Source organism: Hippopotamus amphibius, chromosome 13 (genome assembly GCF_030028045.1).
Source record: "Hippopotamus amphibius kiboko isolate mHipAmp2 chromosome 13, mHipAmp2.hap2, whole genome shotgun sequence".
In the NCBI taxonomy this organism is placed as follows: domain Eukaryota; kingdom Metazoa; phylum Chordata; class Mammalia; order Artiodactyla; family Hippopotamidae; genus Hippopotamus; species Hippopotamus amphibius.
In genome coordinates this window covers 78,126,099-78,151,749 of record NC_080198.1, presented here as the reverse complement: position 1 = coordinate 78,151,749, position 25,651 = coordinate 78,126,099, and positions in this window count along the sequence as shown.

The following is a 25,651-nucleotide window of genomic DNA, read 5'->3' as shown; positions in this document are numbered from 1 at the left end:
TGGTTACAAAGTTTCATTGGTTTCAGTGACCCTCTGATCTATTTCCACAGTAAGACTTTTCCAAAAGTACCCACATAATATTCGAGCAGAAACTCCTATACTCCTGTACTGAATTGAGAAGTTCAGACTATTTGACCTTCTGACATAATCACAAACATGTCATTAACTTTTAAAATACCTTCAACTCATTTTTAGGAGATGTATTTTATATATATATTGATCTCTATCCTGATTTTTCATTAACAAAAAATAATGAAACTGAAAATACATTGAATCCACATAAGCTCACCTAATTACACTGACCTGCAGCTTTTTAATGTTATCACACCACTAAGACACAAAGCAATTCGGGAAACATAAGGTTAAAAGCTCTGGAAATTTGATTGCTTGTGTTTATTTTTTACAATTGCTGTAAATAAACTGTCATCTTGTAATCATCAAGGAATTCTTCTATAAATTTAAATTGTGCATTTTAAGATATTAAGTCTCAGACCATGCTAGAGATATCTGTGAGAAGATAGTTGAAAAGACAATATATGTCACCAAGTCAATAGAGCCTTTAAAGTCCTTAAAATTTTTATAGTCCTTTAAAACTAAAACCAAGCGGTAATGAAGTAAGAGTTAATACTGAATTCATAAGTAATGGAAGAAAAGAGAAATGATAACGTAACCGCTTCTCAGCAAAGCTTTAAAAGCGAATAAAGCAAAACAATAGCAGAGAAAATACTACATCACAGAAAATGATTTGCTCTTTCAAGATTCATTTCAAGTTCATAATAGATTTTGCTTCCCTGCTTTTGCAGTAAGACATTTATTTCATGCCCAATTTACAGCAAATTCAACCACAGAATCCCTTATAAATGTAAGATGAAGTTACTTTTTACCTTTTGAGCTACACCAGTCTGACATTAGGTAAACCTAGAGGACCCTAATGCAATGTGGAGAGAAACTATGAGCAGGAGTTTTTCTAGTACCCTACTGAAGGAAATATTATTATTTTACCAACACACAGGGCTGCAATCTATTCAGCTATTAAAGATCCATTTTAGTTGACTCAACCCTAAGTATTTAGTTTGGACACTCTTTTATGTGTGTATCACTAAATTCTCTCAAATGGAGAGAGCTCTGGTACACCTTAAATAAGCTGACAAAGCTGAGCAAGCCTTCTCTCTCTCATCGGGTTGCTGACAATACACAAGCGTTTGAAGAAAAAATCCACCTATCAATTAATTGGTGAATCAGGCAAATGTGAAGAATTTTCCCCTGAACCACATAATGTCTAGCTGTAATAATGAGGATGTGATATCTTGTCTAACATGAGGGCCCTGGTGTGATTAGGTGTGGCACACACAAATGTATTTAATGGCTAAGAAACAGCCTCTTAATCTTTATCAGCTAGACTAGGAAGTCTGTCTTTATTTCTAGGTATTTACACTAATACCAGCTTGTTTTTGTTTTTGGGGTTTTTTTTTTTTTTTCCTTGGCTGTGTTGGGTCTTTGTTGCTGTGCGTGGACTTTCTGTAGTTGTCGCGAGCAGGGGCTGCTCTTTGCTGGGGTGGTGGGTTTCTCATTGTGGTGGCTTCTCTTGTGGCGGAGCACAGGCTTTGAGGCGTGCGGCTTCAGTAGTTGTGGCACGCGGGCTTCGTTTCTCCGGTATGTGGGATCCTCCTGGGGTAGGGATCAAACCCGTGCCCCCTGCATTGGCAGGCGGATTCTTAACCACTGCGCCAGCAGGGAAATCCTTGGGTTTGTTTTGTTTGTCCCCTCCCCCCACCCCAACTACACTGGAATTGTTGGTTTACTTTTCATCAGATTTACTTAGCATAGTTTTTTGAGGCTACGGGTCTCAACAATAGAGATAGGTCTTAGGAAAGAAAAAAAAAATAGAATTAAACTCTTGTGACTGCCTACATTTTGTTTAGAATGTGCATTTTTAATGAGTTTTATCTGGGGTCTATAATATTTATTGAATATTTATATTCAATATTTCATTTATTAAAATATATATTTCAATGTTGGTTACAATTTATGAATTTTCAAAATACAAGTAGCCTTATTATACATACACAAAATATTATCTACCTTTATATTCTGAAGTTACATAGCTGTGTATTATCCATAGCCAATGATAGGCTGAAGTTGCTCTTGAAGGTCAAGGGCAGATTTCTCTTATGTAAATGTGACATGTTCAGGGGTTGCACAGGTATTATACCCTGAGTCTCACTGAATATCCCTCAACGGTTGATCTTAAATTTGAAAACTTCGATCCATGAAACTCTTTCCAATCTTTTATCCCCACAAGAATGATCTAAGCAACACATTCTCATATCATAAAAAAGCAAATATTGTAATAAAGCAACAATGAGAATCATTGTCCAACCTCACCGCCCACTAACCTACTCCCTAGCGGTGAGCACATTTGGCCACTTTTTTAGTTCTATAAAATGTAAAACCTTATTTAAACTACAGTGCTTTTAAATATGCTTATATACAATGTGGCTAAATTTTACCCTACTCTCCACCTTTCTTCAAAATCTTCAAATAATTACAGTAATATTTGTGATTTCCTTCCAAGTTCTCAGTTCACCTTCAAAAAGCATAATTAAAACCCTCTTTTTATCTATACCACAGGTTGTATTTCTCTCATTTTGTAGTGAGGCCACCCACCGTCCTCATCCCCTTTCCAGACCCTCACAACTGTAATTATAATTTTACTTTGTCAACGGTATAACCATTATAGAACATTCCAGGATTGTTCTCTAAATTGCTTGTTAAAAATGGAAAATTGGTGATGATCCCCTATAGTACTATGATATGTAAATATGATTTACTCCATACACAAACACTCTTAGAATTGCATTGTCTGCCCCATCGGTCAGTGTGATGATCGCTACCATTCACTGGAGAAAGTTCCCAGAATGAATTTTGAGTTATCCTTTATCATAAACCTATTTTCTCCCAAGCTTCAGTCACTCTCTAGACTATATTATCTTTATTTCCTCAAGACCTCCCTCATGGACCTTTCTATCTGGTCCATTGCACCCAGGCCTGCTCACAGTGGCCACCCTGAGCAGCATGAGAGGATACCACACCCTCCCCTGGGACAGATGCACTGTTTTCAGTATGACCTGCTGCTTTACTAACTCATCATTGTATAGGAGTTAAGTTGTAGAATGTGTAGGTACCAAAAGAAACCGAATGCTTTATTTCTAATCTTCTTGTGTGAAGGCAGCTAATAGAAAAACATGGACCAAAAGAATGACATTTGTGAAACAAAAGGAAAAATGGTCCAAAAAGTAAGATGGAAAACTTAGTAGAATTAAAAAAATAATTATTGCAGTAGGTGTAGTTGTGGCCTTTAAATTTGGCTATAATTCTTAAAACAAAAATAACACTAGTCTTAGCAGCAGCTGGCATTAATACATTGAGTGTTGGAGGCAATGAACATCCAAGCACTTTCTATGCATCATGCATTTATGTAAGGCTTTTCTAGCGAGCACACGAGGAGAAACTGGATCTGTGAAGAAAGACTCATGCCTTATAAAAGATAGAATTGTAGGTTATAAGGTCTTTTCCCTTTCTCATAGTGTCACAGCCTTCTTCCCCCTTCTGACCAAAAATAATATTTAAAATATATTAGTTCAGCAAGTCAGGGCAAATCAAAATAGTTTATCTTTCTTTCACATAATAGTCCAAGGCCTCTGTGTAAATGGAAAGGAAAATTTGTGGGGGATTATTTAAGGACCACAGGTGCTGTCTATATTTGTCATTTCTTAAGGCCTCATTTTCATCTGTAACCCACAGGCCAAAAGTAAAAGAATATGAGAGACAGTTGCTCCCTGAAAACCCTCACCTGGACTTTTACAAATATCACATGGCGAGATCTAGTCACATGGCCACAATGAACAGCAAGGGTGGCTGAGAAACGGAATAGCTGTGGCTCAGGAAGGTGTGGTGGTGAACAGTCAGGAGTGTCTGCTGCAGAAATCTCCTGTGTGGTGTCCACGTGGCAGGACTTTGCTCATCCCTGAGGGAAGTTGAAAATGAACTCCTTTATACAATACATACGCACACTCTTATTTTTGTTTTATGTATATGGTTCTTAGAAAACAAAGTCTTATTTTAAATTCTGAGTATGCAACTGTATTTTCCACAGCCTGTGTTACCTGATTTTCAGTGTACATAAAATTTTAAAAATACCATAGTGGAAAGTCGGTCTTGTATTTTCATCAGGTCCACTCTGTGCAATGAACTGAATAATTCTTTCAATAACATCCTCATTAGAGAAAGTTTTTTAATTTAGTGTTTGTTCTCATAACACACTTTACAGAAAGTTATTAACATAATAAAATGCATTTCACTAAATGTATTTGTATGGAAACAGTCAGATGAATTCCAGGTATACAATTCTCTCTAACCCTCCTTATATTATCAGGTACACAGTAGATTATTTAAAGAAATAAGTGGCAATGCTTTTTAGAGCATAAGTCCCCCAGATAAACAAGTTTCCAACAAGTTCAGGGTAGAAGCAATGTTAAGAATGTATTCTCTGAAAAAGATATGGGATATGTTTTTTTCTCTGTTGTCCAAAAATGGGAGAGCTTCAAATTGTCAACCTTGGATTCATGTCGATGCTCCATCAGAAAGGTCAGGTGGACAAATAACTTCCTAAAAAACAAATTATCTTACCCACCTCTACCAGGAGCCTGATAATATGTATCATTAATTTCTGGCTTATTCTCAGAGAAAGGGCTATATTATTAGAGCTTTTACAAGCCTTGGCACATTCTTTGGGCTAGAACTAGTTTTGCATTTGTTCAATGAAAAAAGAAAAAAGTAAATCCTCCATATGGTACAAGATAAATATATTTTAGAATATGAATTCTTTTGTCCTTGATCTGAATGTCTATCACAAAATGTTGCCTGGTTTCAGGCTTTGCTGTGATATAAAGCAGTGCTTTGCACACAATTCACCTGAATAGATCTGACCTAAGGGTTACCATGGACTGCCGGGGACTTTTGTAGCTTAGCAAGGAAAAAAAAAAAGAGCTAGGCCTATTAGACTGTAAACAAAGAAATATGGGAAGGATGTGCCAATTAGCACTGAGAATTGAAGTGTTTGGATGATGTTCTAAGGAAGAGGTTAAAAAAGTCATACTAACTACATACAAATAAAAATTACGGCTGAACAGAAACTTTGGGCACACTGAAATTAGTCAGTTTATAGCAAGGAAAGAATAAAATAAATGTGCAGATAAAAGCAGAAATATTATGTGAAAAAACAAGAGCCCTCGCCCTACAAGACTGAGTATAAGCAGCAGTAAATGCTGAACCTCTAGCAAGGGCTCCATTACAATACCTGGAACAAGCCAGGTATCCAAACCACTACCCTTCCAAATGGACTGGAATCTCCGCTACTACCAAAGGTGCAGCCCATCCGGGTCACTGCTGGTGAATCTTCTAAACATCCTCTTGTGCTCTAACCCACCTAGGTACTTGTCTTGAGTAATTCTCTAAAAAGTGCTGTGGCCAGTTAAACTACCAGACCTTATGTTCCTGGTATCTGTTTTGATTATCTTTGATGGGATCTTCTCTGGTTGCATATCCCCTGTATTAACCAAAATTGCAGAACAAAGACCTGATTGAAATAAAAAAGCATTTATTTGGGATTCGTTAGGACTGGAGCCCAGAGACAAAGTTTTGAGAAGCACTTGAATTGTGTTCCCCTGGACTACAAAACAGAGGAAGCTTATAAAGGCAAATACTGCAGGGCCACAGGTAGGTAAGTAAGCTGTTTGTCAAGAATTATGATGGGAGCTAGCAGGAAGCAAGGGTGTTTGTTAACGCTAGGATTGGTTGGGGTCTGAAACGTTTGCATAGTTATGGGGACCTTGAGAGCATAAAGTTGCAGCTGGTGGATGTTTTTCCAAATATGCCTGGTGGTGTCCTAGGATCTGATACAGTTCAGAGAGAATTCAAGTTCTCAGTGGTGCAGGAACATGTTTGAGACCAGATCCTGGTCTCAACGGTTGCCTGGCTCCATTTTTGCATGCCTGAACTGTGATTCCTCCACTGTAATCTCAGTTTGTCATCACCTCCCACACTTGTGTCCCTATATCAGCCTATAATTCCTTTTGAGTCACCCAGATCCCCTCATACACACCCAAATAATTTCACAGTGTACTCTAAAACCTCTGGAACCTCTGGTTCCTAGAAAATAAACTCTCATTCCTCACTTCTTTCCTCTGCTTTCTGTAACGGAGACTTGCGCTTTTACTATTGCTATCCTCTCTGGAAGGTGGGGACCAAGCCCAGCTTGATGCCACGTTGCTTCTAGACCTCTTCTCTCTCACCCTCTCATAAAACAGCCTGGCCCCACTAAAAGTAAGGAAGCTCAGCTACAGTCATCTCTTCTCCTTATTTTCAAGTAAACTTCAGCTTTGTTGATTTTGGCATTTAGCTTATGTCTTTTTGCAGATTTGCCATCAGCTTCGCTAATTTCAGCTCTGTCTAGAATATCAAGCAACAGCCAGTCTTAGTTACTTGGTATAGTTACATTCACTGTTTCTCCCTGAATGTCCATTCTCAGTGATACTTCTCTTTTTAATAATGAGGTCCTAGGTTTTTGAAATGTTACCTTCAAACATCTTTTAGTTCCATACTTTTTCTTATTCAGTTACCCCTACTGTATTTCTTCCTTAACTTTGAGAACTCTAATCTTGTTACCCCCTACGTTTTTTGTTTCTTTTGTTTCTGTTTCGTTGCTGTTGTCCAAACAATCCTGTTTATATACATCTTGGCTTTCCAGTTTAGGTATGGTGGTATATTACTTCAAGCACACTTTTAACAAGAACCTCAAACTTTGTTTCATGTTGCCCTTCCCTTGAAGTCACCTGGCAAAACTCCAGTCATGGGAAACTCCAAATGTATGTTGTCATAAAACTTTAAAGATGTTTGCCAGTTTGGATTCAGAGGGTTCATCCTCAGTTGTGCCCTCAGTCTTGTGGGATATCTATATCACTCAGATTCTTCACAATAGCTATGTAAATTGGTTTCCAATTTCTCTAAGCATTGAACCCTACAAATGCTCCTCTAGCAGCAGAAAAACTCAAAAACCTCTTTACAGAGAAAATAATATCTGAATTCCTACCATTAAACCTACAAATATCTTTGTATTACTCTGCACTGTTTTTCTATTTGCTTCTGACTCTTTACAGTCACTGATTACCTGTGTCCTGGAGGTCTTCCTCTTGTATAGCCCCATCCTTCTAATTCTTTAATGGAAGTTTGACTTTTAGTATCTCATTGTGTCTTATGTGTTAAACCATCATTTCCTACCTTCCTCCTTATAAGCAATGCATCCACTCATTATATTCTCATCCCTATGCTGGCCCCCACAGTCATAGCCTCATTTTTCTGTTAGAACAGTCAAACTTATTCCAAGATTTACCTGCTTTTGTTTCTTTACCGCTTGTCTGACCCTTAATTCACAGCCATCTCTACCTCCAGCAACCCAGTGGAATGGCTGTGGCAGTGATTAGCATTGACTACTTATTGATAATCACAACTTCATTCAGTCAACAGGCATATCATTAGAATAGCACAACAATAGTGATTTTATGACTTTATAATGCTAGTCCTTAGAAAGCATAATTTATTGCCAGGGTTGAAATACTATTCCTTTGTTTCACTTTGTTGTGAATTTATAGATCCATAGACTATTTTATATTTTAAATAACTACAGGTGTTTTAGGAACTCAAAGGAATTGAGAGTGAGACATTGACGCTGTCATCATGGGTAGAAATTCCTGAATTTCTTTTTACAATTTTTGTAATTTACAGATTTATTTAATGCAGATTGTGAGAGCTTGCCATTTTCCCAGCTCCATATGGAACATTTTACAGCAGAGTTCAGAACTTCATGATTCAAAAATCATTTTGACCACAACTACCTTTTTTATCCAAAAAAAAAAAAAAAAAAAAACAAAAAACCTTGATCTGTATAATATTAAAGGTATTTAAAGATAGGTTGGATACTTTTTCTTTGCCAATCCACTTAATTTTCCTTGCAAAATGAAATTTTTTCTCCTGGTACGCATGCTTCTTCCTTTGCTGAAACTTTGGCTGCCTGAAATAATATGGTGTAAATCCGAAATAATGTTGTTCAAAGTGTTGATTCATCAAGTCAGTAAGTAGGTAGTTTAAATGACTTTACAGGTTGATAAGCAGCTGTGTGCAACAAGGAGAGTAACAGTCCCTTGATGTAAAGGTAATGAACTAAGTTGGAAGAAATTGAACAATTTCGATCCCTGTTAAGATCACCTTCTAATTTAGCAATAGTGGAGAAATATTTGTATCACATGAAACTTTTAAAATGAGAGTTTTGGTAAAATAGATAAAGCACTCCAGAGTCTATGAGAAATAAACACACATTAACATTCATTTTATAGAACTAATTGTTTTAATTTCAGGTGTAATCATCAGATCACTTATTTGCATACTTCTCACCACTATTTTTTTTTTTTTTTACTGTTACCATAGCATTTAATTGTATATGACATCATCAAGATGCTCTGTGAATGAAATTGTGACCTAGACTTCGTTCTATGTGAAATAATATTAAAGACTTGCACTAAAACAAGTTTGCTTTGGTAGGTACTTATGTGCTAAAGTAGCACAACTCTATTTTGGTCTTTGTGGGGTGGTGATAGTTATTTTTCATTAGCTCAAATGAGCAGAAGATGGTGATTTTTTTCATAGAAATGGGGTATAAAATTACTATGATGACCTCACTTGTAAGCCTAATGTCTAATTGACTTGAGTTATTGGAGGAGGAGAGGTGGTGAGTTGACTTTATTTCTAATTTAAATATTTCTTGAGTGAGAACGTATATGCATGTTCCTACTTAAACCTGGAATGATACATGTATTTGTATAAGACCAGCACCTATTTATTCAGGAAATGTTGCTCCAGGCATTCATGACGTGTAAAGTTCTTCTAAAGACTTTTGCAACTGCTGTAGGCAGCAGAAACTAAAGAAACATATAATTAAATGTGTTGGTCAAATCAATAAGAGACCTAATAACACTTGTAATTAGATCACTTAAATAAGTATTTAATTTGTTTGTACACAGTTATTTGAAAGTCATTTAATTACTCAAGATAATTTATTGTTTTCTTTGTAGTTAACTGAGAATCATGGTGCTAAAGAATAGTTTTGAATTTTGTTTGGCATTGCCTATTGGATCTTTATATTTAAACAAGTATATTAAGGCTTACCCCTCTTTCTTTGCAATATAATAATTTAAATAAAATATTTAGTTTAATCTGATTTTAGCTTTGTTCAAATTGATGGTATAAAATAAGGGCTGACAAATATTTTATGTAAAGAGCCAGGTCAAATATTTTCAGCTTTCTGGGCCATACAGTCTCTGTAGCAACCACTCAAGTCTGCTGTTCTTAGCAGGAAGGCAGTCATAAACATTATTTAAGTAAGTGACCCTGGCTGTGCTGTGATAAAACTTTAATTGAAAAAACTGGAGTCAGCTGGGCTGTAGTTTGTTGCCCTCTCACATAGAAAATAGCATTAAAATTAACATTAGTTAGAAAGTAATATGATGTCTAGCATATTGCCTTTTCCAAGAATGTTCTAATTATTTTTTTAAAATGGTCCTGTTCATGCATTTATTCATTTATTTAACAACTTTTTTTTTAAGCTTTATTATTTTTGGCTGTGTTTGGTCTTCATTGCTGCACACGGGCTTTCTCTAGTTGTGGCGAGCAGGAGCTACTCTTTATTGTGGCGTGAGGGTCTCTTGTTGTGGTGGCTTCTCTTGTTACAGAGCATAGGATCTAGGCACCGAGGCTTAGTAGTTGTGGCATGTGGGCTCGGTAGTTGTAGCTCATGGGCTTAGTTGCTCTGCAGGTTGCAGGATCCTCCTGGCCCAGGGATCGAACCCGTGTCCCCTGCATTGGCAGGTAGATTCTTATCCACTGCGCCACCAGGAAAGCCCTAAATTTTGTTTTAAGTAAATTAAGAGATGTGTATCTATGTCTAAAAATAAGTTCAAATTATCAAACATTACTTTAGGAAGTCTAGAAGTATTTTAAAATGGAAAAAGCTTATCTGCTTGAGAAATCATGATCAAAATCGAAAAATACCAGAAAACAAAGCAGTGCCAAAGATATTGCAGGTCATCTACTTGCTCACACTATTTGGTCTTCTGGATTTACTTAGTCTTGATCTTACAACTACAGCTGAAATGAACATTTTATAGAGATAAATATTAAAAGGAATGAGATTTTAAGATACTTAAAGGTGTTTTATTTTTCCCTCTCATAAGGTAACTTTTTCCCCCTATTAATAACTAGCCTGACAATTATGCAGTGCTTAATAAATTGAAGTAGCATAAAATAATGAGTACATACTCATTTTCCCTGGCAAACTTAGATATTTCTAAACATATTATTGCTGACCAAAGTTTCAGGTAGCTAACAAAAAATTATAAGAAACTTATCATTGAGGAAATGCATTTTTTGCCTCTCATTGTAAATAATCAACTCATTTATCAAATGGTGGACACCAGTTATGACTAGGCACTTGCTATGATATCTACCAGGGACTAAAACTTACAAATATCCACAGGAAAAAATGAAGGGAAATGTTCCCCAAATTCATTTCTCTTCTTCATTTTCTGTCTTCTCTATCTGGAAGATCTTTAAGAGTCTCAGAAGGACAGAAACAAAATTATGTAAAGTGTATTCAGAGGTAACTTCAAGAAGAAGAGCCTCATTCAGTTTGTTATAGGAATGGGTAGCCCTTAGGTATAATATCTAATCTAAAATGTACTGAAATAAGTCAGACAGAGAAAGACAAATATCATATGATATTGCTTATATGTGGAATCAAAAATACGGTACAAATGAATTTATTTACAAAACAAATGGAGTCACAGATGTAGAAAACACACTTACGGTCACCAAGGGGGGAAGGGAGATTGGGATTGACATATACACTCTACTATATATAAAATAGATAACTAATAAGAATCTGCTGTATAGCACAGGGAACTCTACTCAATACTTTGTAATGACCTATATGGGAAAAGAACCTAAAAAGAAGTGTATATATGTATAACTAATTCACTTTGCTGTACCCCTGAAACAAACACAACATTGTAAATCAGTGATACTCCAATAAAAATTAATTTTAAAAAAGATAGTTCTCCCCACCCCCCAAAAAATTATTGGAGTCTGTTATGATACACTTATTTAACATGTGTTTAATGATTGAGAATCCAATATGTGTCACTATTGAATGTACTAAAAATAAATGGGCAAATAAATGAGGCATGACTAATTTCCTCCCCAATTTCTCATTCCTCGGTGCATGTGTATGTGTGTGCACGTGTATTTTATAGTGTTGTGACCAGGGACTAGTTCCTCCTATTTGTACTAGATGGGTTAACTAAAATACAAGCATCATCCCTTATGTTCAGGATCATATGACTATCACTGTTGTAAATTAAGTAATTATGAAGAGAACAATTTCATCCTTACACGTGAATTTGAGGGGAGAGTAAGAAGTCAATGAGAAAATGTGATTTTGATGACAGAAGTTCTGAACAACTGTTTTGATTTCCTGGATTCCTCATAGAAAGTGGTGTTCTATCTCTCAAACAAAATGGGGGTGCTTTCCCTCAACACTTCTATTCTAGCTGTTCTTTCTCACCTCTAGTCTCAGTAACCAGTACAGGAAAAGAAATTATTTTCTTTAAATTCTACAAAATCTCTAGAGTGTTGCTAAGTTATTGGGTATGATTTCCTGCAGAGGAGACAGGATGTCACACTTGGGAGCAACACTGAGCTGGGTCCACAGTCAGTAAAAGAGGACTATGAATAAGAAATACCACTAGGAAAGTAATTCTACAAACCTGAAAAAAAAAATCCAAGATAGTTTTAGAAACTAAAGTATTCCTAAAGACCTAAAAAGCTTTTGATCTTTTATGAAAGAATATTGATTTTCACTAATTTACCCAGCATACTTGAGGAAGCCTTTCTAAAAATCGTCTACCAGCCTGTTTGGAACAGCCTTTTATTCAGCAAACATATTTCACTTCTCAGAAGGGATTCAAGAAGACAAAAGGGACAAGAAAAAGATGCATGAAATATGAAAAATGAGCAAAGACAGGGATGTTATTAAAAGTCAAAAAGAGTTTCTGGGGATATTAAAAATCTTTATTTTTTTAAATTGAAGTATATTTGATTTACAGTTTGTTTCCGGTGTACAGCAAAATGATTTGGTTTTGAATATATATATGGTCTATATTTATATTTGTGTGTATACATATAGATATAGATTCTTTTTTCAGATTCTTTTCCCTCATAGGTTATTACAAAATGTTGAGTATCGTTCCCTGTAGGTCCTTGTTGGTTATTTCTTTCATATATAATAGTGTGAAATCCCAGACTCCTAATTTATCCCTCCTCCCTCCTTTACCCTTTCATAACCATAAGTTTGTTTTATATGTCTGTGATCCTATTTCTGTTTTGTAAATACGTTCATTTGTATCTTTTAGATTATATGTATAAGCAATATCACGTAATGAAGCAAATCTCTCCATAACTAATAAGTTTAATGAATAAAATACTACCGATATTTGTCTCATTTGAAAGTTAATTCTTCTTACCAAAATAATGACCAACTTTTCTGAATTTGTTTATTATATTTCAGTTCCTTAAACCTCATTTGCATTTCTTGTTTTCCTTTATTTGGAGTTTTATTATTCTTGATTTTCTTTTATGGTAACCATCAAGGTATTTCATGTTTTCATTCACACCTTAACCTCCAAGCTACACACACATGCAATTAATCTTTACTTACCTGCTTTAGCAGCGACTTAGCAATAAAAATTAGGGAATCTACATCATAAGTTACATGCTCGTAATCATAGCTTGTGCAAATCTTTAGCATTTCTCCTTCCAGATGGTGAGCCTTTTGAGAGCAGAATAAGAGCCAACACACACAATAGCTGGGGGTGGTACACTGTGAATAAATATTGAATGAATAACTACCAAATAAAATGAATACATAGTTCCCTATTAAATATTAAATAACACATGCAAATCCCTTGACCAGACTAATACTTAGTTTGACTGAGTACCATTGATGGTCATTAAGATGGCTGCCAGCAATTCCCCTTGTCCATTTCCATTGAGATACCTTGTAATAGGCATGTACATATTTTACCTTTGAGATTTTTTTCTCCTCTGCAAGATACTTTCCCTTGTATAATATAAACAGTTTCTTAAAAAAGGTATTTCCTTTTCCCTGAGCCAGATTTTCCAGTCTTAAAAGTAAAATTTTCTCAGTGCTAAAGCTAAGCATTTTTACATGTTGTCTGTCTGGCAGTAGTGTTCTGTTGTACATGCATTTTTAAACCACTTGATGTTTCACAATTGGTTGATTCATTATCTTAAAATTTCACATACTTTCAAATGGAGCATTAAATTTATCATATGCAGACTAAATTAAGATAAGAACCAAGGCTGAACATAATGGCTTAGCAAGAATGTGAAAGAAATCAATGATTCAGCATTTTCAATTAATAGTATATTCAGTTTCTGGAAAACTGCTGGACTTGGATAAGAGCATCCATGTTTCTTAATATTCCTGAGATAATGAAGCTCTCCACAAGTCGTCATACACACAATAACTGGCATTCCTAGCAAGATTCAGTATCTTAAAGGTATATGTCAGCTATGAACTCCAAGTATTACTTTTTTATTTGCTCTCCATTAAATATAATAGTCTGGGTCTGTCCAGATACAGGAAAATATTTTTTCTTTTAATAATATACATTATATTTTCTTGGTAATCGAAGTTTTTTTAAAGTTTTACAATATTGGAATGAAATCTGTTGATCAAATTTCTCTCAGTAAGGACTCAACTACATTAATAAAAAAACTACACACAATTTCTTCAGTAGAATGGTAGTAACTATTTCCCTGTTTTACAACTTAAAGAGATTCACTTAAAAATCAATTGAACACCAAAAAGTTGGTGTAGACATGGAAAACAGTGGATAAAACTGATACATTTCTTTCTAAAACTCTAGTAAGAGACAAGTATATTTGTTATGTGTGCTAAATGGTTTAATATGATAGAGTTATAATTTCACAGTTTTTGTCAGTCCAGAATCTGGATACAGCTTTGCTTGGTCCTTGGCTTCAGGATCTCTCAGGAAGCCACAGTCAAGGTATCAATAGGACTTGGGTCTCATGTGAAGGCCTGATTTGGGAAGGATTCAATTCTGAAGTCATTTACATGGTTGTTGCCAGGAGTGACTTGATTTGGGGATGTTAAGCTGAGGATCTCATCTTTCTAGCTGGCCGTCAACCAGTGGTCACCCTTAGTTCCCTGTCACATGGCCTTGATGTCATGGCAACTTCTTTCATCAAAATAGCAAGAGAAAGTAGTAGAGAGGATCTGCTAGACTGGAAGTTAGAAATCTCTTTTAACCTAATCACAGAAGTAGCATCTTTGCCATATTCTATCATTTAGAAGCAAGTTACTAGGTCAACCCACATTCAGGAAAAGGGATTATGTAAGAACTTGAATGCCAGAAGATAGAGATCATTGGAGTCCATCTTAGAGGCTGCCCACAAGAGAATATCAATTGCAAGAGAAACTTCTTGCAGTTAAAAAAAAAAAAAGACATTTTCAATATAAGATGTGTGTGTAGGACTAAATGATAGTGTTCAGTTTTGATATTTGGAAGCTACAAAGGAAAACATGTTGCAGGATAATTTCTTTCCTTATAAAGTATTTCATGGTTTTTAAAATTTGACTGTCCAATCTAACTCTTCATAGATGGTATAGTGCTGCATTATAATGAATAGGAATGTATTTTGAAAATGTAGTTGAAGAAATAATGAGATCATGCATATGCCTTTAAAAAAGTCATGTCTCCATTCTCCCAGCATGGACACCATGTAATAAGAACAAATATCTAAACAGTAACACCAGGAAGAATTCTTATACATTATTTACCAAAACTATATTTAAGTGATGAAGTAATGTCAAATACAATAAAAGAAAAATTGTGAAAGTCTTCAAAATGGACCAAAGAGAATACTGAGTATCCTCAATGGAAACAAGGCATTGTCTAGTTCACCACCTACATTATCTGACTTTCTTGGGTTTCTGAATCTTGCCATGTTTTTGAATTACAGCTACCAATTGAAACAGACTTTATCTTGTGTACCTATTTGCGGCATGAGTGTTTAAAATGCATTTACATTTGAGTACTAGTATATGACACCTAAAATATAGTCAATGATTGATTATGATTAACCATTTCATAATTTTTATGTACTCCAAGTTTGTCATTGAAAAGTGATATTAAAAAGCCAGCTATTGTAAATTGCAATGAAAAAAATACTTCATTAAGTTTTAGTAATAAAGAATGAAGGATATCTTTTAGAAATGAAAGAGGTATGGATTTAATTAAAATGTCAAATTGTTGAAACAGAGATCATAATCATAAAATGTAATTGAAAGAAGCTCATTACCTTCTACCCTAATGTGTTCTTTCCATTTCAAAATGTATACTGCATACTTGCCATTTAGAGAATAAATATCATTTTATTTAAGTGAATGAACTAAGATAAGAATTATAAACTATATACATTAGGGAACTTTTTCAAATATTCATTTTTCGGTATGTGAAATTTATTCTCCTTAAATCCCTGGATGAATAAATTTTTTTTCTAACATTAGAGGCAAATGCAGTGATGGGCTTCAATATGCTAAAACTTTCTTTACAATTACGTAAGCATTCTTTGAATCATTAGATGGTAACGTATTTATTGTCAGCCTCTTATTAAACTTCTAGTTATGTAAATAACTATAAATGGTTATCAGTATTAAGTATTAAATGATGTAAAACATCATGCATTATTATGAAAAACTAAGCTGTGGATAGAATGTACACCTAAGCCCTTTTTGGGATCACCGTAAGTGCTGCTGTTTTACCTCTTTGATGGGAGATGGAGTAACACAGTATAGTGGAAAGATCATTCCCATGGGCATAGCAAGAATCGCTTTATCTGTGATACTGGAAATAAATCATCATATTTCCCTAGGCTATATTCTCTACATCTGTGAAGTACAACGATGAAGGGTCTCTATGAGCCATTGTATGTATACATTTTATATTCTGGAAATCTTCATAGATGCACAAGAAACCAAAAGAATTGTAGATATCTTTTATTGTCTGCATTTGTGTTCTGGAGTTACATTTAAAAGGTCATTTTCTGTCTTTTATCTTTGTAACTTATACAAGGAAATAAACCCAGTATTTGAAGTCAGCTTTATACAATGAACTATCTCCTAGAGAACATTTAAGAGCAGATTTGGGGTGCAAAATACTTTACAATAACGATGCAAAATATAAAGTTTTTAGCATAACAGACACCGTGACAGTGATGACCATAACTGCTGATGAAGTTTCAAAACTGTGGGTAAGTCTTTTAATAATGCTGATCTTTTGTAATGATGTTTACGTGCTACTTAAAATACACTCTTTGTAAATATTGAGATGCCACTTAACCATAATAAGCTTTATATTTTACACCATATAATTCTTAAATTGCCACTTCCTTCATCAAAGCAACTCTACCCATATACATAAATATCAAGGAAACACAAAAATATTATGGGAACGTGTTTTATGCGGCTGTTATTTTACAAGAGAAATAATAAGTAACCTCATGCTTTATTAATTAAGCAAAAAAGGATAGGAGAATGTCTGCCCTAAAATTATTTCATCTCATTTTGGTTGCCAAAAACAGAAAGAATACAACATATTATATATAATTTACAATTGTATACACTGATGTTTTTATCCTCTCATGGATATATTCTATTCTGTGAAAGCAAATCCATATATAATAGTATTTGTGGTTTTTAATAATAAAATTTATTTGCTGATTGAAGTATCTCTAAGGGGAAGAAATATGGTATTTTATGTACATAATACAGTGTCAAGTTCACTTAGTGATTTTATTTGTTTAAGAAGCTCAACTTTCTGGGTTAAGCGTAGCTTTAACAGAAAGGAGATCTTCAAAATGTAAATTGTCAGTCTAACAGTTTTAAAAGTGAAGTTATGTTCAAGATGATCTATTTCTTGGTAAATCACTATAAAGAAGCTTTTAAAATGTGCTTCATGTATCCCAGAAATAGAATTCTGATTAAAATACATTTGATGCTGAAAATACATTCCTATCCCACCACTAAGTGGATTTCCCCTATTATTTTTTTTGCAGTGTGTCTCATAACTTTGTTTAGAAAAACAATGGAATCATTCCAATGAAGAACTTGCAATGAAGGTCTAATTGCTCTTTGAAATACAGGATTCTTCTTACTAGATACTCACTAACACTTAATGGCTTTTACTCTTCCACATTTTTACACTGTAATTCAGTGTGTTTAGTTTATCACTTTTACCTATGTTGATATTCAAAACTGAAAGAGAAGCAAAACAAATACATTTTTAGAAGAGCAAAGTGAATATTTAGTTTAATTAAAAGTATGCAATCCTTGGAAAGCCACTTTTACATTACATTACCATTAGTATTAAATTCTACAAATAGAAATTTATTTTAGACAGTAAGTCTATTTTGGTTCTGACTGACTCCAAAAGTTACAAATTCATATTGTACAATTACACTGCTGATCAGAAATAATAAATGTTTAAATGAACTAGAAAGTATAAACAACTGATAAGCATTAGAGGTTTAGGATAGACACTAGAGGTTTAGGATAATATAAAAAATATTGCAGCAGAAAAAACTTTTCATATGACAAAGCCAGTAAAGATACAAAACAATCTTTACTTATTTTGATTATGAAATAAAAACTGAAATCTGGTGTTGCTTATGTGAAAAGAAAAAAGTCTTCAAACCTAAGCCATCATCATATATGTACAAGCCTATGCTCTTGACTAACAGCCATTTAGTTCTATAGACTAAGCAGCTATAAGTGAAATGGTTGCGATCCAAATGTTCATTTATAATTGTTTGCATCACTATAATTTTGTACAGAAACATTGTGCTGTTATCTGAAAAAAGCATAATGCATAATGCAGCTGAAAAGGAAATTTTAGAGTATATTACTAATAAACATGTATCCTTCAGAAGTACTGTTTGTAAGTTTTTGTAGTTTAGCTTAAAACAAAAAGTCTCAGCTTTTTTTATTGAAATATAGTATAGTTGATTTACAATGTTGTGTTAATTTCTGCTGTGCACCAAAGTGATTTTCCGTTATGGTTTATCACAGGATATTGAATACAGTTCCCTGTGCTATATAGTAAGTAGGACCTTGTTGTTTATCCATTCTACATAACATTTTTTGTATCTGCTATCCCCAAACTTCCAATCCATGCCTCTCCCTCTCCCTCTCCCCCTTGGTAACCACACGTCTCTTCTCTGTTTGTGAGTCTGTTTCTGTTTCGTAGATAGGTTCATGTGTATCATATTTTAATTCCATATATAATGATATCATATGGTATTTGTCTTTCTCTGACTTTTACTTCACTTAGTGTGATAATCTATATATGTCCTTCCATGTTGCAATATATATTAGTTTAGCATCCGTTATTCATTCATTCACTCATTTAACAAATAGTTATTGAGCAGCTACCATGTGCTAAGCACTGTCATAAAGACTTGAGATTAACCAGTGAACAATACTTGTGTTTGCATTATATTGGATCCATCCCTCACATGTAGCTGCTACAAAAGTCTTGGCCACTACCACTACGAAAAATTGTTTCCATTTGAGATTGTTCCAAATAATAACCTGCATTAATGAACTCCCACAACTCTTTTTTTTTTTTTTTTCCAAAGGCTCAGTCTTAAGTACCATACCTGTCCTTCAACATTTTCATAAGGAGAATATTCTGGTCTTTTTTTTTTTCTCATACCAATGAAGCCTACTATTTAGTCTTCATTAAAATTTGTGTTTTCCACATAGAACATTCCATTCTTCTGTTATCTTCCCAGTTTCTTTCAGTTAACTGTTCAAAGCTTCACACTTTAATGATTGCCTGGCTGATCTTCAGTATCCTGGGAGGAATGGTTCAGGGTTTCTACATGCTACCATGCCACTGAAGAGGCATTCATAGAACACTGAATAGAATACTAAACACAGAATAGCTCTGTTCTGAATGATTTAAGAAAGTCACATCTTCTAAAAAAGATGAATAAAGCCATCTGCTTAAAGTCATTGATGTGAACCAGAAAAAAGACAAAAACATAATCTACCACTGATATCAGGAAGATGTTTGTTTCAATTCTGTTGCTATGATTAATACTTGAATGACTATGGTACAATCAATTACCTACTAAATTTCACTTTGCTTATCAGGAAGAAGTAAATAATAACACCTGTCTCATAATGCTGATTTTATAATCACACACACACACACACACACACACACACACACACACACACACACACACAGAGTATCTTATATTGAGGTATATAGTTTTATAATATGTTTCAGGTATACAAAATGATTCATAATTTTTAAAGATTATATTCCATTTATAGTTATTATAAAATATTGACTGTATTCCCTGTGCTGTACAAGATATCCTTATAGCTTATATATTTTATACATAGTCGTTTGTAGCTCTTAATCCGCTACCCCTATCTTGCCCTTCTCCTCTTTCTCCCCCTACTGGTAAACACTTGTTTGTTATCCATATCTCTGTGGCTGTTTCATTTTTGTTGTTTTCATTAGTTTTATGTTTTTAGATTTTACATATAAGTGATATCATACAGTATGTGTCTTCCTCTTTCTGACTTATTTCACTAAGTATAATATCCTCCAAGCCCATCCATGTTGTTGCAAATGGCAAAATTTCATTATTTTTTATGGCTGAGTAGTATACCATTGTAGATATATATGCATATATACATATGTATAATATATATACACACACACCACATCTTCTTTATCCATTGATCTATTGATGGACATTTAAGTCACTTCTATATCTTGGTTATTGTAAATAATGCAGCTATGTATATTGGGATGCGTGTATCTTTTCAAATTAGTGTGTTTTTTTTTTCCAGATATACACTCAGGAGTGGAAATGCTAGATCATATGATAGCTCTATTTTTATTTTGAGGAAATTCCATACTGTTCTCCACAGTGGCTGTACCAATTTATATTCTCACCAACAATGTACAAGTGTTCCCTTCTCTCCATAGCCTTGCCAACATTTGCCATTTCTGATCTTTTCGATGATAGCATTTCTTATAGGTATAAAGTGATCTCTCATGGTGGTTTTAATTTGCATTTCTCTAATCAGAGATGTTGAGCATCTTTTTATGTGCCTGTTAGCCATCTATATGTTTTCTTTGGAAAAATGTCTATTCAGGTTTTCTTCCCATTTTTTAATTGGGATGTTTGATTTTTTTTTTTCTGATGTTGAATTGTATGAGCTGTTTACATATTTTGGATGTTAACCCCTTATCAGTCACATCATTTGCAAATATTTTCCCCAATTCAGTGGGTTGTCTTTTCATTTTGTTGATGATCCCCTTTGCTGTGCAAAAGCTTTTAAGTTTAATTAGGTCCCATTTGTTTATTTTTGCTTTTGTTTCTTTTGCCTTAGGAAACAGATCCAAAAAATATTGCTACAAGTTATGTCAGAGTGCTGTGCCCATGTTTTGTTCTAGAAGTTTTACAGTTTCTAGTCTTATAATTAGGCCTTTAATCCATTTTGAGTTTATTTTTGTATATAATACTGAAGAATGTGGTGATTTCATTCTTTTCAACGTGGCTGTCCAGTTTAACCAGCACCAGTTATTGAAGAAACTGCCTTTTCTTCATTGTATTCTTATCTCCTTTATCATAGATTAATTGGCCATAGGTGCTAGGGTGCATTTCTGAGGTCTCTGTTCCTTTCCATTGAACTGTGTCTGTTTTTGTTCCAGTACCATACTGTTTTGATTACTGTAGCTTTTTAGTATAGTCTGAAGTCTGTTCATTCAAAGGTTGTTTTGACTATTTGGGGTCCTTTGTTTTTCCATATACATCTTAAAATTATTTGTTCTAGTTCTAGGAAAAAATGCCATTGGTATTTTGATAGGGATTGTATTGAGTCTATAGATAGCCTTAGGTAGCATGGTCATATTAACAATATTGAGTCTTCCAAGTCATGAACATGGTATATCTTTTCATCTGCTGGTGTCATCTTCAATTTCTTTCATCAATCTTTTATAGTTTTCTGAGGAGGGTCTTTAACCTCCTTAGGTATAGGTTTATTCCTATGTATTTTTATTCTTTTTGATGCAATTATAAATGGGATTGTTCTCTTAATTTCTCTTTCTGATAGTTCATTGTTAGTGTGTAGAAGTGCAAGAGGTTTCTGAATATTAATTTTGTATCCTTCAACTTACCCAATTCATTGAAGAGCTCTAGTAGTTTTTGGTGGCATCTTTAGGATTTTCTATTTGTAGTATCATGTGATCTGCAGACAGTGACAGCTTTACTCCTTTTCCAATTCAGATTAATTTTGTTTTCCTTTCTTGTCTGTTTGCTGTGGTTAGAAATTTCAGTGCTATGTTGATTAAAAGTGGCTAGATGCGTTTGTCTTTTTTCTGATCTTGGAGGAAATGCTTTCAGCTTTTCACCATTGAGATTTTGTTCTGTGGTCTTGTCGTATATAGCCTTGTTAATGTATTTTCCTTCTATACCTACTTTGTGGAATGTTTTTATCCTAAATGGATTTTGAATTTTTACCAAGCTTTTTGTGCACCTATTGAGATGATCAGATGATTTTCATTCTTCAGTTTATTAATGTGATATATCACATTGGTTACATTGTGGATATTGAAAGTCTTGAGTCCCTGAGATAAATCCCTCTTAGTCATGGTTTATGATCCTTTTAATGTATTGTTGAACTCAGTTTGTTCATTTTCTGGTGAGGATTTGTACAACAATGTTCATTAGTGATTTTGGCCTATAATTTTCTTTTTTGTGATATATTTCTATGGTTTTGGAATCAGGGTCATGCTGGCCTCATAAAATGAGGTTGGAAGTATTCCTTCATCTGCAAATTTTGAATAGTTTGAGAATAAGTATTAACTGTTCTCAAAATATTTGGTTGAATTCACCTAGGAAGCCTTCTGCTCCTGGAGTTTGTTTATTGGCAGTTTTTTAAATTACTGATTCAATTTTATTACTGGTAATTAATCTGTATATATATATTCTGCTTCTTCCTAGTTCAGTCTTGGGACACTATACATTTCTAAGAATTTGTCCATTTCTCCTAAGTTGTCCATTTTATTTGTATATAGTTGTTCATAGTAGTCTCTTATGATCTTTCATATTTCTGTGGTGTATGTTGTAACCTTTTTCATTGCTGGTTTTCTTGAGCCCTCTTTTTCTTAATGTGTATGGCTAAAGGTTTATCAATTTTGTTTATCTTTTCAAAGAACTGGTGCTTAATTTCATCTATATTTTCTTTTGTTTCTTAGTCTCTATTCCTTTTATTTCTGCGCTGATCTTTGATTTCTTTCCTTCCATTAACTTTGTTTTTTGTTTGTTCTTTGTTTTCCTGTTCCTTTAGGTGTAAGGTTAGATTGTTTATTTAAGATTTTTCTTGTTTCTTAAAGGAGGCTTTTATCACTATAAACTTCCCTCTTAGAACTTATTTTTCTGAATCCCATAGATGTTGGATCATTGAGTTTTCATTTTCATTTGTCTCCAGATATTTTTTAGTTCCTCTTTGATTTCTTTAGTGACTTATTGATTATTTAGTCACACATTGCTTAGCCTTTATATGTTTGTATTTTCTGCAGTTTTTTATCCCTTGCACTTGATTTCTAGTCTCATAGAAAAGATACTTGATATGATTTCAATTTTCTTATATTTAACATGACTTGTTTTGTGGCCTAAAATTTGATCTATCCTGGAGAATGTTCCATGTGTGCTTGAAAAGAATGTATTTTGCTACTTTTGATGGAATGTTCTCTATATATATTAAGTTCATCTGGTCTAAAATGTCATGTAAGGCCAGTATTTCCATATTGATTTTCTTATTGGTTGATCTGTCCATTGATGTAAGTGGGGTGTTGAAGTTCCCTACTATTTTTTAGTTACTGTCAATTTCTCCATTTATGTCTGTTAATATATGCTTGATGTATTTAGGTGCTGCTCTGTTGGGTGCATATATATCTACAATTGTCATATCTTCTTCTTGGATTGATCCTTTGATCATTATGTAATGTCCTTCTTTGTTTCTTATAACAGTTTTTGTATTAAAGTCTATTTTGTCTGACATATATTGCTACCCCAGCTTTCTTTTGATTTACATTTACATGGAATAACTTTTTAGATATCCTCACTTTACATATGGGTCTTGTTTTTGTATCTATTCAAATACTGTATGTCTTTTGATTGAAGCAGTTAATGCATTTTCATTTAAAGCAATCATTGATGTGTATGTTATTTTGTTAAAGAACTTTTATTGAGATAGTTAACAGACAATAAACTGCATATATTTAGAGTGTACAATTTGGTATCCCAATCTCCCAATTCATTCCCCCCAAACTCTCCCTGCTTTCCCCACTTGGTGTCCATATATTTGTTCTCTACATCTGTGTCTATATTTGTGCCTTGCAAACCAGTTGATTTGTACCATTTTTCTATATTCTGCATATATGTGTTAATATACAATATTTGTTTTTCTCTTTCTGACTCACTTCACTCTGTATGACAGTATCTAGGTCCATCCATGTCTCTACAAATGTCCCAGTTTCATTGCTTTTTACAACTGAGTAATATTCCATTGTATATATGTACCACATCTTTTTTACCCATTCATCTGTTGATGGATATTTACGTGGCTTCCATGTCCTGGCTTTTGTAAATAGTGCTGCAGTGAACATTGGATTGCATGTGTCTTTTTGAATTATGGTTTTCTCTGGGTATATGCCCAGCAGTGGGATTGCTGGGTCATATCATAACTCTATTTTTAGTTTTGCAAGGAACCTGCATACTGTTCTCCATAGTGGCTGTATCAATTTACATTCCCATCAACAGTGCAAGAGCGTTCCCTTTTCTCCACACCCTCTCCAGCATTTACTGTTTGTAGATTTTCTGATGATGCCCATTCTAACCAGTGTGAGGTGATACCTCATTGTCATTTTGATTTGCATTTCTCTAAGAATTAGTGATGTTGAGCAGCTATTCATGTGCCTCTTGGCCATCCATATGCATTCTTTGGAGAAATGGTTATTTAGGTCTTCTGCCTGTTTTTTGATTGGGTTGTTTGTTTTTTTGATATTGAGCTGGATGAACTGTTTATATATTTTAGGGATTAATCCTTTGTCTGTTGATTCGTTTGCAAATATTTTTTCCCATTCTGAGGGTTGTCTTTTCGTCATGCTTATATTTTCCTTTGCTGTGCAGAAGCTTTGAAGTTTCATTAGGTCCCACTTATTTATTTTTGTTTTTATTTCCATTACTCTAGGGGGTGGATCAAAAAAGATCTTGCTGTAATTTACTTTGAAGAGTGTTCTTCCTATGTTTTCCTCCAGGAGTTTTATAGTGTCTGGCCTCACATTTAGGTCTTTAATTCATTTGGAGTTTATTTTTGTGTATGGTGTTAAGGAGTGTTCCAATTTCATTCTTTTCCATGTAGCTGTCCAGTTTTCCCAGCACCACTTATTGAAGAGGCTGCCTTTTCTCCATTGTATAGCCTTGCCTCCTTTGTCAGAGATTAGTTGACATTGGTTTATCTCTGGGCTTTCTATCCTGTTCCATTGATCTATATTTCTGTTTTTGTGCCAGTACCATACTATCTTGATCACTATATTCTTGTAATATACCCTGAAGTCAGGAAGCCTGATTCCACCATCTCCGTCTTTCCTTCTCAAGTTTGCTTTGGCTATCCAGGGTCTTTTGCATTTCCATAGAAATTGTAAGATTTCTTGTTCTAGTTCTGTGAAAAATGCCATTGGTAATTTGATCGGGATTGCATTGAATCTGGAAATTGCTTTCGGTGATGTAGTCATTTTCACAATGTTGATTCTTCCAATCCAAGAACATGGTATGTCCCTCCATTTGTTTGTGTCTTCTTTGATTTCTTTCATTAGTGTCTTATAGTTTTCTGAGTACAGGTCTTTCACCTCCTTGGTGAGGTTTATTCCTAGGTATTTTATTCTTTTTGTTGCAATGGTGGATGGGATTGTTTCCTTAATTTCTCTTTCTGATCTTTCATTGTTAGTGTATAGAACTGCAAGAGATTTCTGTGTGTTAATTTTGTATCCTGCAACTTTCCAAAATTCATTGATTAGCTCAGGTAGTTTTCTGGTGGCATCTTTAGGATTTTCCATGTATAGTATCATGTCATCTGTGAGCAGTGACAGTTTTACTTCTTTTCCAATTTGGATTCCTTTTATTTCTTTTTCTTCTCTGATTGCTGTGGTAAGGACTTCCAAAACTATGTTGAATAGTAGTGGTGAAACTGGACATGCTTGTCTTATTTCTGATCTTAGAGGAAATGCTTGCAGTTTTTCACCATTGAGAATGATGTTTGCTGTGGGTTTGTCATATATGGCCTTTATTA